Genomic DNA, 16,891 nt, shown 5'->3' on the forward strand with positions numbered 1-16,891 from the left:
GCGATAACGTCTCAGCGCAAGGTAGCGCTGAGCGCATAAACCAGAACTGAGGAGATCAGGACAGGTAGACAGAATGAACGCTTGCTAGCTAGCCGCTACTTAGTGACAGCAAGCGTCCACAACAAGACAGACTGGAATGAGGCAGCCAATGTGTTTGCAGCGATGGCGTGCCTCACAAAGACAGGACAGGATAGTCAGGAAATAGCAGGATCAAGATAGATGAACGTAACACAGACAAAAATACAATAAGTATGTTTTCCTAGCGTATTACAATTACAGCTATTAATGAAACTATTTGTAACGTCTGACTAACATATGTATATATCGGCAATGAACCGATATATGACATAAGCAGGAACACTGACTAGGACTGGAGTAATACAGGGAACAGGACTCAGAAGGATTCGCTATCTCTTCGCAGAGATGAACGCAATCCACAAACGGTAACAGAACAGGATTCAGAAGGATTCGTTATCTCTTCGCAGAGATGAACGCAATCCACAAACGGTAACAGAACAGGATTCAGAAGGATTCGTTATCTCTTCGCAGAGATGAACGCAATCCACAAACGGTAACAGAACAGGATTCAGAAGGATTCGTTATCTCTTCGCAGAGATGAACGCAATCCACAAACAGAACCAGGAGCAGGGTAACTAACTCAGCACGGGTGATCACGATACGCGCAACCTACCAAAACGTGCTGGAAAGCTGACTAACTGCACACAGGATATAAACAGTTCGTGTACGTATACATCAGCGACACTGATGTATCAACGTAACACGAATACAAGGAAAATAATAAACGTGCTGGTATGCATATATATTGGCAATGAACCAATATATGATGCAAAGACCAGCAAAGTATCTTTAGAACAAGAAACACGATCGGGGGCTGAAGCAACAGCAAGACAGGCTTAAACTGAAGCTATGATAACCCGAGGAGTCCTGCAGGAAGCAGATCTTTATACTGAGGTCATCCAATGGGAGCAGACATGCAGATTCCCACACAGGTGAATGATAATCAGTCACAAGCTGACAGCAGGGAAAGGCAGACCAAGCTATGCAGCTTGCATGGAAAGAGATCAGAACTGCCTGAGCTGCAGCACTACTACTTCCAGCAATACCTGCTGCAGCAGCGATCATGACAGGGCTCCATAGTCTTTAATGGCAGGCAGCCAGCCACCGACTTTAGCGGTTAATAGCAAAGCCCCCTTACATGCTAGAAACACCACATTTTCAGAGAAAATTGATTTTAAAGTTACAGGAAGAAAAAAGAATACATTTAAATGCGGTAAATGACAGATAATGTAGCAACCTAACGTTAGTGTAAATTTACATTTATCAAAAAAAAAAAAAGAAGAGCAATGAATTTAATGACGGGGTTGCCAAGGAGTCCGAATGCAAATGGTAACCCTGTGCAAGTGGTAATGCTTTGGTTAAGGATTTAAGATTACGGCGCACCCGACGCTACACACAGACGCTCACTGAGTATAGCTGAGAGAAAAGCATCTTTATATTTCCCTCCAAGGTTCCCCATTGGTCTGTTAAAGAAAACCTGTAACATCAAAAAGTTCCCCTGGGAGGTACTCACCGCGGGAGTGGGAAGCCTCAGGGTCCCAATGAGGCTTCCCACGCATCCTCCGTCCCTCGGGGGTCTCGCTGCAGCCCTCCGATCAGCAACAGCATGTAAATATTGACCTTCCCGGCTCCTTCGCAGGCGCTGTGGCGGCTCTCGACTCCAAAATAGGCGGAAATACCAGATCGCTGTCGGGTCTGCTCTACTGTGCAGGCGCAAGACAGTCTCCGGCGCCTGAGCAGTAGAACAACGAACAGCCCTTGCTCGCTGCAAAACTGTTCACAGGCAAACTGTTCAGGCCATCTCTATTGCTAAATATCTATACTACACCTATGTTGCACTCTTTTTCAGTAATTCAAAAACATTTTTCAATGTAGCCTACTTTGTGCAGCCTCTGGTGAGGGGCTCCCGGTGCAGGTTGGTGTGTGTGGCTGTGTTATCTCATGCAGAACACACAGTGGAAAGCAAGTTAGAGTGTGCCCCACTCTGGCCTGTATCAGAGGAAGATCAGATAGTAAACTCCTATACAAAGTGACATCACTGCCAGGGAGATGATCTTATCTTCCTCTAAGAACAACTACCATTGCTTCCTGTTTTGCACTTTGCCTACCTGGCACATTAACACTCCAGCATCTTAGCCCTGCCTGTCACTATTAAAACTAATTAGTACTTCATTTCCCTGGACTTAGCTGGAACTATTATACCTCCACCATCCTGATTTTCCTGCTGATGCTATCTCTTCCATCTATGGACACTAAATAATACCTATACTGTTATCCATGCAATATGTGAATAGTAGGTTAGGGGAAGGGAGTGGGCATTCATTGTTGAGCTCTCCTTGTGGCACTGGATGGGAAAAGGAGAGCCACAAACAGCAGCATGACTCATGCCTGACAATATGACCTTGCCATCAGTTAGATGTGACTGTCTTTAAGCTCATATATGAATTGAGTAGTTTTGCATTGGGGTCTCAACTGTTTTAGCTGTAGTCATTCTTCATTAGAATGAGACTTAGTTTAGGAAATTTGCCCCCAGTCCATGGACTACATACCAGTTATAAGCAACCCTTCCCAGTCTAGTCAATTGTGCCCCCAGTATTAGGTAGCCCCCATTCCCAGTAAGGTATCCAGAAGTGCCCCCAGTATTAGGTAGCCCCACCCCCAGTATAGATTATCAGATGTACCCCCAGTATTAGGTAGCCCCACCCCCCAGTATAGATTATCAGATGTACTCCCAGTATTAGGTAGCCCCACCCCCCAGTATAGATTACCAGATGTGACCCCAGTACTAGGTAGACCCTTTCCTCAGTATAGTCATGCTGCAACTGTGTGACATTGTGAAGTTGGTTTCTGGAAGTGCCGAGCAACTATTAAAGTGTGCTCCACATACTCTGCATTTGGTCGGACGAGGGGGGTACTGGGAGGTTCTGCACTCAGAGGCTAGTTCCCCCACAGAGCAGGTGACCGAGCAATTCAGGGAACACACATCCAGCATTATAAACTCCTTGAGAGTTTTATAGCACTATGAAGTCAATTAATAGTAAAGTCTGATCACATAAGTACACTATGTAGAATGGGGGAATGGGGAACCGGATGTCAAATTCACTTTCTGCTACTAGTTAGAGAAAAAGTCAGTAAGTTCCTGTGTCCCACTTTATTAAATGAATAGGTGTCTGAATAATGTTTTCATTGCTGCTGAAATTAAAAAGGGTGTCACCTTCGCTCTGTGCATGCAAGAAAATAATCCTGCCAGGCTCTGCCACACCTAGGCACTTCATTACTACAGGGCATTATGATCCGCAGCTAGGGGGGAAAAAACAACAATTTTCCTATATAATATAATGCGTTAAATTCAGTACATTACACATTCAAATATGTATTTAAATATAAATGGAAGCAAAGAGTCGTGATGTTACTTGATGGTATACCTAACTGAAACTGATCTGCCAATGTGCTAAAAATTACAGTATTTAAAAATCAGAGAGACAGATTCTATTTAAGAACTGCCAGATGCCACTCGAACTACTTTTGAAGGATTTATTATCTTTAAATATTCCAAAAAAGTCCAGAAGCTCACTTTACATTCTACTCCTGCAGTGTGTCAACCTAGAGGACTACATTACCAGTAGGGCATTAGGGCAGGGTGCTTTATGGAGAAGAGGTGAAAGGTCACAGCAGAGGATGCTATGCTGATGATGATTTTAGAATGAGGTCAACTAGGTCTTGCTCTAAACGGGCTCTTGAAATTAAATTCTGAGTACATACCATGCTGATGATTCAATCAGGTATCCAAAAACAGGTTCAGTGGCAAATTAAGCTGTGCCAGGCACAATCAGGCTTGCCCATATTGATTGTTGTTTTAAATTATTAAGAATTATCAATGAGGAGGAGTAAACATTTTAGGTTATGAAATAATAACACTAAATAAAATAGTTCCGGAAATGCTAATTGAAGCGTGATTATTCATTGTGTGTGATGAATTAAAAAAATACATTATTTGAAATGTACTGTAACCTGTAAGGCTTGGTTCATGCTGGCATGGATGGAAAATAGATCTGTGTAAATGTGAAATGGGTGTGAAATGGATGTGAAATGGATCAGTATTTAAAGGCATCAGTTTTCCATCCATGACTCTCCATTCTGTTAGCGTATAGTCAATGCTACGCATCCGATAATCCTGAAAAATTGCACCAGGCCCAAATTTTCAGTTCATGTGGCGGAAGGGACTGAACGGATCAGTTCGAACGGAATAATGTGAAGGGATCCATTGGTTATCATTGGATCTGTTTTCATTCACACCAGTACGGTCCGCTAAACCATCCGTTTTTAAGGCCAGTGTGAATCGGGCCTAACACCTTTTCCTTTGTCTGAAGCGTGGCACCATGGTCTATACTTTTTTTTTATATTCATCCTGGCTGAGCGTCCATCTTGAGCTCCAAAATCACACCAAAATGTGCACCAAAATCGCAATCCCCAAAATCACTCCAAAAATTGCTTCATCATTGCAAACCTAGGGAAAATGCAGAAAAATTGCAAAAGCAGAAAAATCTTCTTCTCGGCATAGGTCACTAAGGGTCCTTTTACTCTTAATGCGTTGGTATGCGTTAGTGTGCGTTGGTACACGTTTTTTCCATAGCAGTGCATTGTGAAAAAGATTTCAGTTTCAGGAACTGTTCCATAGGAAAACATGGGCATTAGGGCCTATTTCCACTACACGCAGATTGGATGCAGAATTGATGCAGAATGGATGCAGAAAAACTGACTCCAATGAATGCCTATGGAAAAATCTGCATCAGAAAAATCGCGTTTAGTGGAAACAGGCCCGTAGGCATTCATTGGAGTCAGTTTTTCTGCATCCATTCTGCATCCAATCTGCGTGTAGTGGAAATAGGCCCTAAGTGTAAAAGGGCCCTAATGGACTCATTTATATACATTTTAATCAATGGAGATTTTTTTTTTTAACAATTTTAAAATCAGTGTTTCATCCCACTTTAAATAGTACAAAATAAATTGTACTGTAAGAAATTTAACAATGTTCGCAAAAAAACAGATGCAAGAATGATAATAATAGTAACAATAATGTAATAAGGGTACAGTTTTGTGTTGTTCTTTAGGGTACAAGTAAATATCAGCTAGTTCATTTATTAAATTTCAGTAAAACACTCACAGACCTTTGTAAAATATAAATGGGTAAATTCATGATAACACATCTTGAGAGAATAAGAATAAAAAACGTAATACATTTAGGCCTCTTTCACACCAAGACGTTGCGTTTTAGGGGACGTTAAGGTCGCATAACGTGCCCCTAACGCAACGCATGGTGATGTTGAAGTTGGACGTCAGATTGAGCCGCGTTATGCAGCTCTTGGTGCGCTGTTTTCGTTCTATCTATACTGATAGTACAGCCGCTCCAGGATAGTGATGGGATGTCTGGATCTTTTCAAGGATTCGGATGATTCGAATCGGATCATTGAAAAGATCCAGGTCTTTGAACCAAATCATTTGAATCATTTTACTAGGGAAGCAGACTGGGAGTGACATGACTAGCAGGACACTACTTTCCCTGCACTGTACATTCTGTATGTTCTTGTTTCTTCCAGTCAGACATCCACTGTGAACCGAATTGTTCATTGTGATGATCCGGATAATTCGACTCACAAAAAAGATCCGGATCAAATGAAAGATTTATTCATGATCCGGACAACACTAGGAGTCCAGGTTACGTCACCACAGTGCAGTGAATATTAATTAGCCATGTGGCTAGTCACTGAGCATGTGCAAGCAGTCTAAAGCAGCTAAAGCCCAGTATAACGCACAGCATGCTGCACTTTCTTTTAATATGTAGCGTTACAATGTAACGCAATGTGGGCACTGTGAACAACACATTGATTTTTCATTGCTGTGAGTTGGGCTGCGTTACAGGCTGCTCTAACATGCGCCTGTAACGTCCCACTGTGAAAGCAGCCTCAGAGTTTGCAGTGTAGATAAAGCCAACATTTAGACAAAATAATTTTATAGTCCTTTGTACACTGAAGGTATATACACACATTAGATAAAATTGGCTTTGACCGACGATCATTTGCATAACTACTGTGTTTACAGAGTTTACCTGACATCACTTAATGACCTCTGGCATCTGAGCAGGCCCAATGGCAATGTTATTTTCACTCCCCTGGTCCACTCCATCATGCGTCAATCATTGTTCTCTCCCCCACACCCCTCCATAGATTCAGGAGTCCCGAATGCATTGCTAGTGATGCGCCTCTACTCTCTCTCGACATTCATCGTATGTGTGTACTTAGCTTCAGAGCCAGAACTGTTTTTATGTGTTTCTAAGCACCTTGATTAGCCAATATCACTGTTAAAGATTTTGACTTCTTTACCAGCCTGCCCACCATCTGTAGAGCAGACTGCCAGAAATGCATGCTGCTATCTTCTAGAGACTTCGATCTGTGCCCTGCCCCATACAGATTAGACATCATTATAATGTACTACATAACATCGGAAACAGCCGCATCCCACAGAGCTTACTGATAATTGTTTCAGCAGTACTGCCTGAGGCAATCTCACCAGATTTGTAAATCAATATTTATATATTTACATGCAGGCCATGTGTGTACATGCGGGCCATGTGTGTGTGTACATATACATCTCACAGCAGGTAAAAAACTTCTGACAGAGATATTTGATAATTGCGCAAAAGGTGGATCAGCGCATCACCAGGCCGCCTCCGAATGGCCTCAAATTATTTGATCAATAGTGATTGATGGGAAGAATGTCAGTGCTGGCAGATGTTAATTTGATGTACTATTAATATGATAATGACTCTTCTTTCCACAATGAACATTTTACAAGCATGTTGTATTGGTGCTGGATGCTGCCAGATTCAGTGACAGGAAAGTGTAGGAGATATCTGGATATGCCATTGCTAGGAGAGATAAACATCTCGCTGTTCACAGTAATTATAAGTTACATCAATGGCACTTGGTTCTGGGCTCTAGAGGTTATGGCATGGAGTGTACAGATGAAAAAAAATGGTGAACCGTTTAATAATAGCACAAATTTCTACTATTTCACAGTGCATACACTAAACCAGACAATTAATATATAAATGATAATCAATGTGGTTATTATACACAGATCAAGGCTTTACAGACCCATCGATGGATCCGTCAATGTCCTGCCTCCTACTAATAATTATGCAGTCTCTCTTGAAACCAGGTGTGCTTAGATCACTTGGAGTGAGCCTCTCCCCTTAAAATGTACATTCCTGACCAGTGTTGCCTCAGTTACACTTTATTTTCCACCACCAACACCCAGTGGAAAACGGCTCACCAGGTCCGTAGGAACACTATTACAATGGTAATTTACGCCTATTGGTCAGTTACTACTGGAAGGGAGGAGCTCCAGGTGGCATTACCTTTGCACAGGACAGCATGAAGGGTGTGGTGAGGAACACCATGATTACGGCCAGCTCAGAAGACCATGCGGGGAGACCCAAGCTCTAATCCCTCTTAAAAAGTCATGAGATTATAAGTGCAATACAAGAATAAATTCATTGTTTTTAGTAAACATATTTGTGCTATGAACTTTATTATTATCTTGAGGAACTGATTACACTGCTAGAGAATTGATTACTGCACCTGGAGTGTTCGGAAGCCGAGAGGAACCTATGTAATACCCCACAGGCGGGAATGACCATTGTAGTAGTGGTCCAACGGACTCAGTTAGTCATTTTCCACTGGGCGTTGGTGGTGGAAAATGAAGTGTATATGAGGCAGCGCTGGTAAATAATACAGTATAGCGAACTGCTAAATAATGCCCCACCCAACATTTGCTATACTGTATCGACGACCGATTCTCTTTGCACAACCCATTATTGTTTTTCACCACTACTGTACTTTATTGATTTTCATATTTTGCATTTAGTCACATGCAGTATGAATACAATGCAACTATGGGTGCAAGAATAAGTTTAACAGCATTTTGATCTGGAGGCGCTAGCAACTGTTCATGTGACTGATACAAAACCTAAAAGGCGTATTATTTCATAAGCTCTTGTTTTTCCACTATTCTGACCTTTCTGACATACCTCTCTCTATGCAGATCTTATCCCTCTACAACAACAATACATTCTGAAGCAGGTTGGCACAGAGATGCCATTGCAACACTCTGCAAATTAACCCAGGCTTCCCATAAGTTGGTGGAATGTGGTTCTCTCCCTCTTTTAAAAGGCCATCTGTAAGGTGTGTCTGTTGGTTGTGTAACCTGGATACCAGCTTTCAGAATGAATAGAAAGACAAACCTGGCACTCCAGTGCTCTGTTTACAAGATGCCAGGCTTTCATTGTTCGCTTGCTTAAATTGATGCTGGGTGTTCCAGTTCTCAGTAACATGGCATCACCTTGGAATTCTACTTACATCTGAAGCTCTATAAAAAGTCATAAACCATAGAAATTATCCACCTTATTGTTTACTTTTCTTTATTTTTCTTTTTTCTAATGAGTACCGCATTTTATTACTTTTACTCCATGGAAATATAATGTTCTGTTATCCTTTATTGTTAAAAATTTGTGACATGATCAAAATGCAACTATACTCATTGTATGTGCAATCAGCATTCACTTAATACAATGTTTTGAAAAGAAAAAAAAATAAGCCACACACGAGTGAATGCTAAATAAAGTATGTACATCTGAAATATCAACTAAGGGATCAATAAGCCAAAACGAAAAGATGTTACTCATGATTTAGTTCAGCGTTAAGGGCAAAATATACTGATTTGAGTCTTTGCACCTCAGACTTTTATTATATGGGCTTTAGTCAGCTATGGTAGGTTAACTGATGGTAGGTAGGCTTGCAGTCTTGCTTTAACATTTTCTGCTTAGGAATGTACAGACATTAGCAGTCTAGAGTACTAAATTGTTTGTGATATCAAATGTTCTGCATAAGAATGTACTTGCATAAACCAGGTGATGTGGCAGTTTGTGGTTACTATTTTTTTATATTACTTGTCTTCAAATTGTATACATAGAAATGTATATGCAAAGGCATTTTTTTCCTTAGATCTCAGGGTTTTTGTAAACTTTGGGGATCCAATCCTAGTTCTTGTTTAAATGTGTGCTGGCCCACAGATACAGGGGACAGAAAGATTCATTTCTCCCTGACAACACCTCTTGCTGTTCTAAATGCTATTTCAGAGAGTACACTGGAGGAACAGTATGACAAGAGGGAATCCCTATGGCATATTGAGCCTGCTCAGGCCACTAATTTAAACTGGATACCCAATAGTCCTTAGTGCAACTGCAACTCCTGCAAAAACGTATAATAGAGTGGCCCTAAAAAGGAGGGGTGCAAACACAAGACTATGCAGCCCACTACACAGCAGTTTATGCAAAAAACAAAACTGTGTGCAGCATAATCCTCTATAATAAAACACAAGTGTCTCTGCGTCCCATGGCCCTGTGTGTGTGTTTTGTTGTACTGCGCATGTGCAGGGAGGAATGTAGAGACACTGAAGGGGAGGAAGGGGTGGGCGTGTGTGCAAGTGCGCGGGCGCAGCAGATGTGCGTGGTGGACATTCAGACGTGCGCGCACGATGGGAGGTGCACGGTGACAGGCCTAGCCCGTTTTTAAACGGGCTAAGGTCACTAGTCCTACATAATAATTTGCAAGTATCCCTGCGTCCTGTCCCTGTGTGTGTGCGATTCCCTGCTTACAGACCTGAGAGTTTGCTGTCTGTGAACCTCATTGCATTGTGGGAAATAACAGCTTTTTCCAACTGCCAAGCAAGCAACATCTCCCAGTGTGCATATACTTTGGACAGCGATGGTGGATGGGCAATCGGAACGTGTCTGGGGGGAAGGGGGTGGTGGGGGGCTAGCGGCCGTGGCCTAGCACCCGTTTTTTAACAGGCAGGCCTTTTTACTAGTACAGTTTATAAGCTGCCCGCACAATGTATATGAATTGTGCACAGATGGTATTAGGGCAGCATCTATACAGAAAGCACATCTGATGCAGAAAACATCAATAGAATAGGCTTAAAAAGGGCTGATTGTGCTAAGAAATGTGAACACAAGTCATTGCAGATCACTGCACTGCAGTTCACACAACAGCACTATACAGATTAACACTGGTACACACTCTCCTGTCTACACCAGAACAACCTGTCAACTCAGCTCTTTCTACACTTCACAAACTGTCCACTCCCAGCTCAGCTTTTACTGTAGGAGGGTTGGCATTGACGTAGAGGTAAGCCTCCTTTAGTGGCCATTCCAACTTATCTGACCATAGGTAGAGGTCATACAGGGCACTAGGGCAGCAAGTGACAAAAGTTTGCAGTGATGAAATTGACTAAAGGTTCGCAACCATGTGAGATTGGCAAACTCAATCCTTAGTAAGGAGTCCTAAACATTGGACCCCGATCTGACTATTTCATAGTTTTGGACAAACTATATACTGCTCTGTGCAAAGCAAATACCAGTTAACCAAAGTAAACCCAGCACTAAAATTTTCCTTTTGGATGATAGACCAGTTTCTGGTTTCTTATTATGTATTTTTCATGATTGACACGGGTGAGTTCATAGCTTTACCCCAAAGTCTCTTACTCCATACTTACCAAGTTGCATGAAAAGCTTTTTCAGTTTTCCTGCTGCATTTTCTACAGTGAATCTTCAAAAAAAAATGCTTACAGGAAAAGTAAGACCCTCTTCTGGATGCCCCTACAGATGAATTAAAACTAGAGCTTGAAAATGAAATAAAAACTTATATCCAAAAATTAAATCAAATCTGTTATTAGTTCAATTCAACCCATACACAAGACCAATGCAGCAAATGATCGATCGGGTAGCAGTGGTCATGGTCAATACACCTTGTCTATTCCATCTTAATTAGGTTTAGGCAGAGATAGGTGCTATGTGGTGATTTCCACCTGCTGGACAAATATTTTTCATTAAGCCTGATTACCCTTTTAATCAATAAACTGTCTGAAATGGATCTGAACTTTATTGATAGGGCATAATGAGGGCAATGGGTTCCTGCTTGATTAGAACAGAATCATTATATGTAGCACCAACTGCATGTAAACTAAAGACAAAGCTGTAAGTGGTTAAAACAGGTCAACACAACTCATGCCAGTGACTTAATGAAATGGAGCAGTCTAGTAGGTTCAGTAGAGCAAGCTGCCATTAAATTGTATAGTAACTTTGCCTGAGTGCTGGTCAGTGAACTCACTGCTTTTTACATTTTGTGAGCTTGAACTTGAACAAGCTTCAAGGGGCAGGATAGAGGGGCTTGCTGTAGTCCTTGGGGTCCAGTGGTGTAGCAACAGGGGTTGCAGAAGTTGCGACCACATTGGGGCCCTTTGGGCCAGAGTGACCCCGTAGGGCCCTCCTCAACTACAGTATTAGCTCTTTATTTGTCCTGCGCTGGTAATAATCACTTCTATACATGCTTTGAATAGTAATAATAATTAACAAACTATTCCCCTCCCCGTCTTTAGAGATGAACGTAATGACGTAATTACGATTTCGCGAAATTTCGCGTAATTAGTTTAATTAGGATTATGGCCGTAAGTACATAATCGTAATGAAGAAGGATTTCACGAAATTTCGCGTAGGCGTAATTTTTGCATTACAGTGGGTATTACGAAATTAATGCGTATGGCCATGCTCCCAAGCGGAAAAGTTGACGCATGGATCAATGTTAGGTAGCCGCCGACTTTAAGGGTTAATAGCAAAGCCCCCTTAAATGCTAAGAGCCTCAAATTTGGAGAATATATTAAGGAGATCAGGAGGAATAAGAGGAAAATTTTTTTTTTCAAAAAGACCTTATAGTTTTTGAGAAAATCGATGTTAAAGTTTCAAAGTAAAAATGTATACATTTAAAAACCCGCCGACTTTAACGGTTAATAGCAAAGCCTGCTTAAAGTTTAGGAACACCAAATTCCTAGGGTATATTAAGGGGATCAGTGGGAATAAGAGGAAAAAAATTTTTTTCAAAAAGACCTTATAGTTTTTGAGAAAATCGATTTTTAAGTTTCAAGGGCAAAAATGTCTTTTAAATGCGGAAAATATCAGTTTTTTTTGCACAGGTAACAATAGTGTATTATTTTCATAGATTCCCCCAAGTGGGAAGAGTTTTACTTACTTCGTTCTGAGTGTGGGAAATATAAAAAAAAACGACGTGGGGTCCCCCCTCCCAGACCTCTTTAACCCCTTGTCCCCCATGCAGGTTGGGATAGCCAGAATGCGGAGCACCGGCCGCGTGGGGCTCCGCACCCTGACTATACCAGCCCGCATGGTCCATGGATTGGGGGGTCTCGGAAGGGGAGGGGCAGCCAAGCTTCCCCCTCCCCCTCCGAGCCCTTGTCCAATCCAAGGACAAGGGGCTCTTCTCCACCTCCGATGGGCGGTGGAGGTGGAGGCCGCGATTTCCTGGGGGGGGGGTTCATGGTGGAATCTGGGAGTCCCCTTTAAAAAGGGGTCCCCCAGATACCCACCCCCCCTCCCAGGAGAAATGAGTATAGAGGTACTTGTACCCCTTACCCATTTCCTTTAAGAGTTAAAAGTAAATAAACACACAAACACTTAGAAAAAGTATTTTAATTGAACAAAAAACATAACCACGAAAAAAGTCCTTTAATATTCTTAATTAACCAATAATACTTACCTGTCCCTTTAAATAAATGATCCCTCGCAATAGCCTCGGAAATGTTCTATCAGTTACAATGTAACAAAGTTATTACAATGTAACAAATTTGTTACATTGTAACTACGCCGCACCCGACGTCACTCGCCACTCAGCCGCCGCAGCAATTACGCGTCCGTGCGGGACGCTAACTCCCCGCCGGCCCCCGCTGTCCACCCCGCCCACATCTGTCACCCACATGTGGGTGACATGTGGGAGAGGCGGGGAAGGCAGCGGGAGCCGGTGGGGACTTAGCGTCCTGCACGGACCCGACAGAGCTCTGAGCTATATAGCTCAGAGCTCTCTAAGCATCTTTGAATTTGGGCTCCAAGGAGCCCCATTGGTCCTTAGCAGACCAATGGGGTTCCTTCAAATCAGAAGGAACCCCATTGGTCTGCTAAGGACCAATGGGGCTCCTTGGAGCCCAAATACAAAGATGCTTAGAGAGCTCTGAGCTATATAAAAATACTTGTTCTAAGTGTTTGTGTGTTTATTTACTTTTAACTCTTAACACTAGATTTACCATTCTTGCGCAGATTTGCGTAAATTCCTTTGAGCTCACACCTAGTAGCACCCCTGCTGAGTTTTTTAACATGCCATCAGCTCCATTGTTCTCTTTCTTTTGTTCTGAAAACACAACCATTACCTGTGAGGCCTGAGCATTTGTTTACTCTACCTCACATCCCCCACAACCAGAGGGTTCTGTTCTTTGTGTGCCAGACTGATACTGTAATCAAGGGGCTTTTATTGGTGTTTCAATGTGCACTGTGTGGGTAGAGGTCATTGGGGTGCCCAGTGCAGTAGCAAGTCACTCGTGCTTTACTGCGCAAGCTGGACCCACAAAGTCTGCTAAGGTTTGTCATTGCCATAATACATATGATATTTATATAAACCCACGACGGACAATTTTTTTACTTCACTGTCGCACAGACTGCTGCAGTGCAAAACAATGCTATTGGGCACGGTGAATAAAGTCCGGTGTGAACTTCCTCAGCTTGCAAAAGACACTGCACAGCGAGAGGTATTATTATTATTTATTGTATTTATAAAGCGCCAACATATTACGCAGCACTGAATATTAATTTAGGTTACAGACAATATTTAGGGGTGACATACAGCAATATGACAATACAGGAATACAAGAAAACCAGATCACACAGCACAGTATGAGTACAAGGTAATGCTTAGTCAGTCACTGGATGGGAGCATGGAGATTAGGCAAGTTAGGTTCACTCAAATTCATAGCATGGGTTCACAGTAATGGAGGTGCATGATCAGGTAGGACACCAAAGGAGGAGGACCCTGCCCAAAGGCTTACAATCTAGATGGAGAGGTAGGGACACAAGAGGTAGGGGACCAGAGTTCAGCTGTGGGTTTAGAGCAATTGTGAGGGGTGGTAGGCCAGAGTGAAAAGGTGAGTTTTGAGGGCCTTCTTGAAGGTGTTTTGAAGGAGGGGGCTGCCCTAATGGGTGGAGGTAGGGAGTTCCATAGTGTTGGAGCGGCTCTTGAGAAGTCCTGGAGGCGTGCATGGGACTGGGTGATGCGGGGGATGGTCAGGCGAAGTTCATTGGAGGAGCGGAGTGAGCGGCTTGGTGTGTATCGATAACGTTTATAGATATTGGTTTCGCGCAAAAAATCCCGTTTGCGCGCGAAAACGTTATCGTTTCACGTGAAAATTCACGATCACGCAAAACCAAAAATTCTTTTTTTCTTTTTCAGTGTTTCAAACTTTACAGAGTTTACAGCGTTTGCAGACCCAGTGTCCATCGTCCCTGCATTTGGCACAGGTGAATTTTTGACATGTTGCACAGGTAAACCTGCTGCGATTCCTGCTGCAGCTCTCTTGCACCTGGCACTGTGTTGTCTGTACAGTCCCTGGCACAGCAGCTGCAACAGCTTCAGCAGCCCGCCTTTGTGCCAATATTTCCTTGTGCTGCATGAATCGGCAACGGAGTTCCTTAGCTAGAAGTCTCAGAAACAATCTTCTTTTGCCTGTCCACCCTGTACATGCCTTGTACAAAATGTAGGCATTCACCGCCGCCAGGTCCAGCATATTGTAAAAAACTGCTACTGGCCACCTGCGTGTTGCTGCTCTTACGGAATACATCCGTGCCATTTGGTCCAACACGTCTACACCACACTGTAAAAGCAGAGAGAGAGAGAGAGAGAGACATGAGTATATGTGCTTTTTTTCTATAGGCCTGTATAGTACACATCAGAAAACATTGTAGCACTGGCAGGGGCGCTCCTTGGGTCCTTGGAGATCGGGGGCACCTGTGCGGTCCCCCCCCCCTTCCCGGCCACCGCAGCTGTCCCCGCTGCCAGACAGGCAGCAGCGTCAGACCTCGATCAGCAGGCGACCAGTTAGAGTGGGCGCTAGGACCTACCTAGCGGACAACGCTGATATGCGGAAGTGACATCACTTCCGCATATTTGCGCCTGGCACCCGCTCTAACTGGTCGGATCGCCCGCTGATCGAGGTCTGATGCTGCTGGCGAGTGACAGCAGGGACCCCCAGTTAGGTAGTGAGTGACAGCAGGGACCCCCGTTAGGTAGTGAGTGACAGCAGGGACCTCCGTTAGATAGTAAGTGACAGCAGGGACCCCAGGTTAGATAGTGAGAGTGATAGTGAGTGATAGTGAGTGACAGGGACCCCCGTTAGGTAGTGAGTGACAGGGACCCCCGTTAGGTAGTGAGTGACAGGCGCCCCCTCACCTCGCAGCCAGCAGCGACCTGACCAGTTAAAGTGGGCGCTGGGCGCAAATATGCAGAAGTGATGTCACTTCCGAATATAACAGCGGTGTCCGCTAGGTGCTAGCGCCCACTCTAACTGGTCGGGGCACCCCTGGAAATAGATTGGGGCACCCCAGAAAATTTTGGGGGCATGGGCCCCCCAAAATAGCGCTAGCGACGCCACTGAGCACTGGTGTAAAATTCAGTGCAGTTTCTAGGCTAAAATGCACCCAGGGCGAGGGTGTAAAAATTGCGCCCCCCCCCCCCCCAAAGCAAGGTATGGGTGCCCGCAGTATAGGTTAGCCAGGTCTAATTGCACTCAGTATAGATTCCCCCAGTATAGGTAGCCCAGAATAGGTATCCCAGTATAGGTAGCCAGCTATAAGTCCCCCCAGTATAGGTAGCCAGGCATAGGTAGCCAGTATAGTTGCCCCCAGTATAGGTTAGATAGGCAGGCGCCCCCGGTATAAGTTAGATAGGTAGGTGCCCCCAGTACAGGTTAGCTAGGTGGTTGCCTCTAATATAGGTAGCCAGAATAGTTGCCCCCAGCATAGGTTAGATAGGTAGATACCCCCAGTATAGGTTAGTTAGGTAGGTGCCTCCAATATAGGTAGCCAGTATAGTTGTCACCTGTATAGGCTAGCTAGGTAGGTAGGTAGGTGCCCCCAATACAGGTTAGATATGTTAATGTTCCCACTATAGGTTAGATAGGTAGCTGCCTCCCAGTATAGGTTAGATAGGTAGGTGCCCCCAGTATAGGTTAGATAGGTAGGTGCCCCCTAGTATAGGTTAGATTAGGTAGCTGCCCCCCAGGTTAGATAGGTAGGTGCCCCCCAGGATAGGTTAGATAGGTAGCTGCCCCAGTATAGGTTAGGTAGGTGCCCCCCATGGTAGAGGGGGGAACCTCAGCCGCGGGGAGGGCAGCCCAACCTCTCCCTCCCTTCCTCTCCCCAGCCGCCCTCCGTGCTCCCCCCTCAGACTGCAAAGCAATGGGCAGGGAAGCGCTATACAAAACTACTCACCTCCCTGGTTCCAATCGCTACTCACTCGCCGCCAGTCTCCTCTCTGCATAGACGCTGATACACACGCTGCTTCCTGTGTGTGTATCAGCGTCTACTCTGTGCAGAGAGGAGACTGGCGGCGAGAGAGCAGCGATTGGAACCAGGGAGGTGAGTCGTTTTGTATAGCGCTTCCCTGCCCATTGCTTTGCAGTCCGAGGGGGGAGGGCGGCCTGGGAGAGGAAGGGAGGGAGAGGTCGGGCTGCCCTCCCCGCGGCTGCGTCTCCCCCCTCCATCACAGTGCCCCCCCTCCCAACAGCGCTCAGGGCGCCCGCACGGCCCTAGAAACGGCCATGGTAAAATTATACACACATTCACATACCTTCATGTGGTTATAGT

At 44.2% G+C, this 16,891-nt stretch overlaps 1 long non-coding RNA gene across 1 annotated transcript in view; it reads right to left on the minus strand.

Annotated features, from left to right (window-relative positions):
• The window catches only part of LOC137570622 (uncharacterized), a 71,556-nt gene extending 63,055 nt beyond the window's left edge, over positions 1-8,501 (minus strand). Inside the window, exon 1 of the long non-coding RNA XR_011031116.1 lies at positions 8,381-8,501. This is a non-coding gene — a long non-coding RNA (uncharacterized lncRNA). The remainder of the gene's footprint in view (positions 1-8,380) is intronic.
• Positions 8,502-16,891: the final 8,390 nt, after the last annotated feature.

Source organism: Hyperolius riggenbachi, chromosome 4 (assembly GCF_040937935.1).
Source record: "Hyperolius riggenbachi isolate aHypRig1 chromosome 4, aHypRig1.pri, whole genome shotgun sequence".
In the NCBI taxonomy this organism is placed as follows: domain Eukaryota; kingdom Metazoa; phylum Chordata; class Amphibia; order Anura; family Hyperoliidae; genus Hyperolius; species Hyperolius riggenbachi.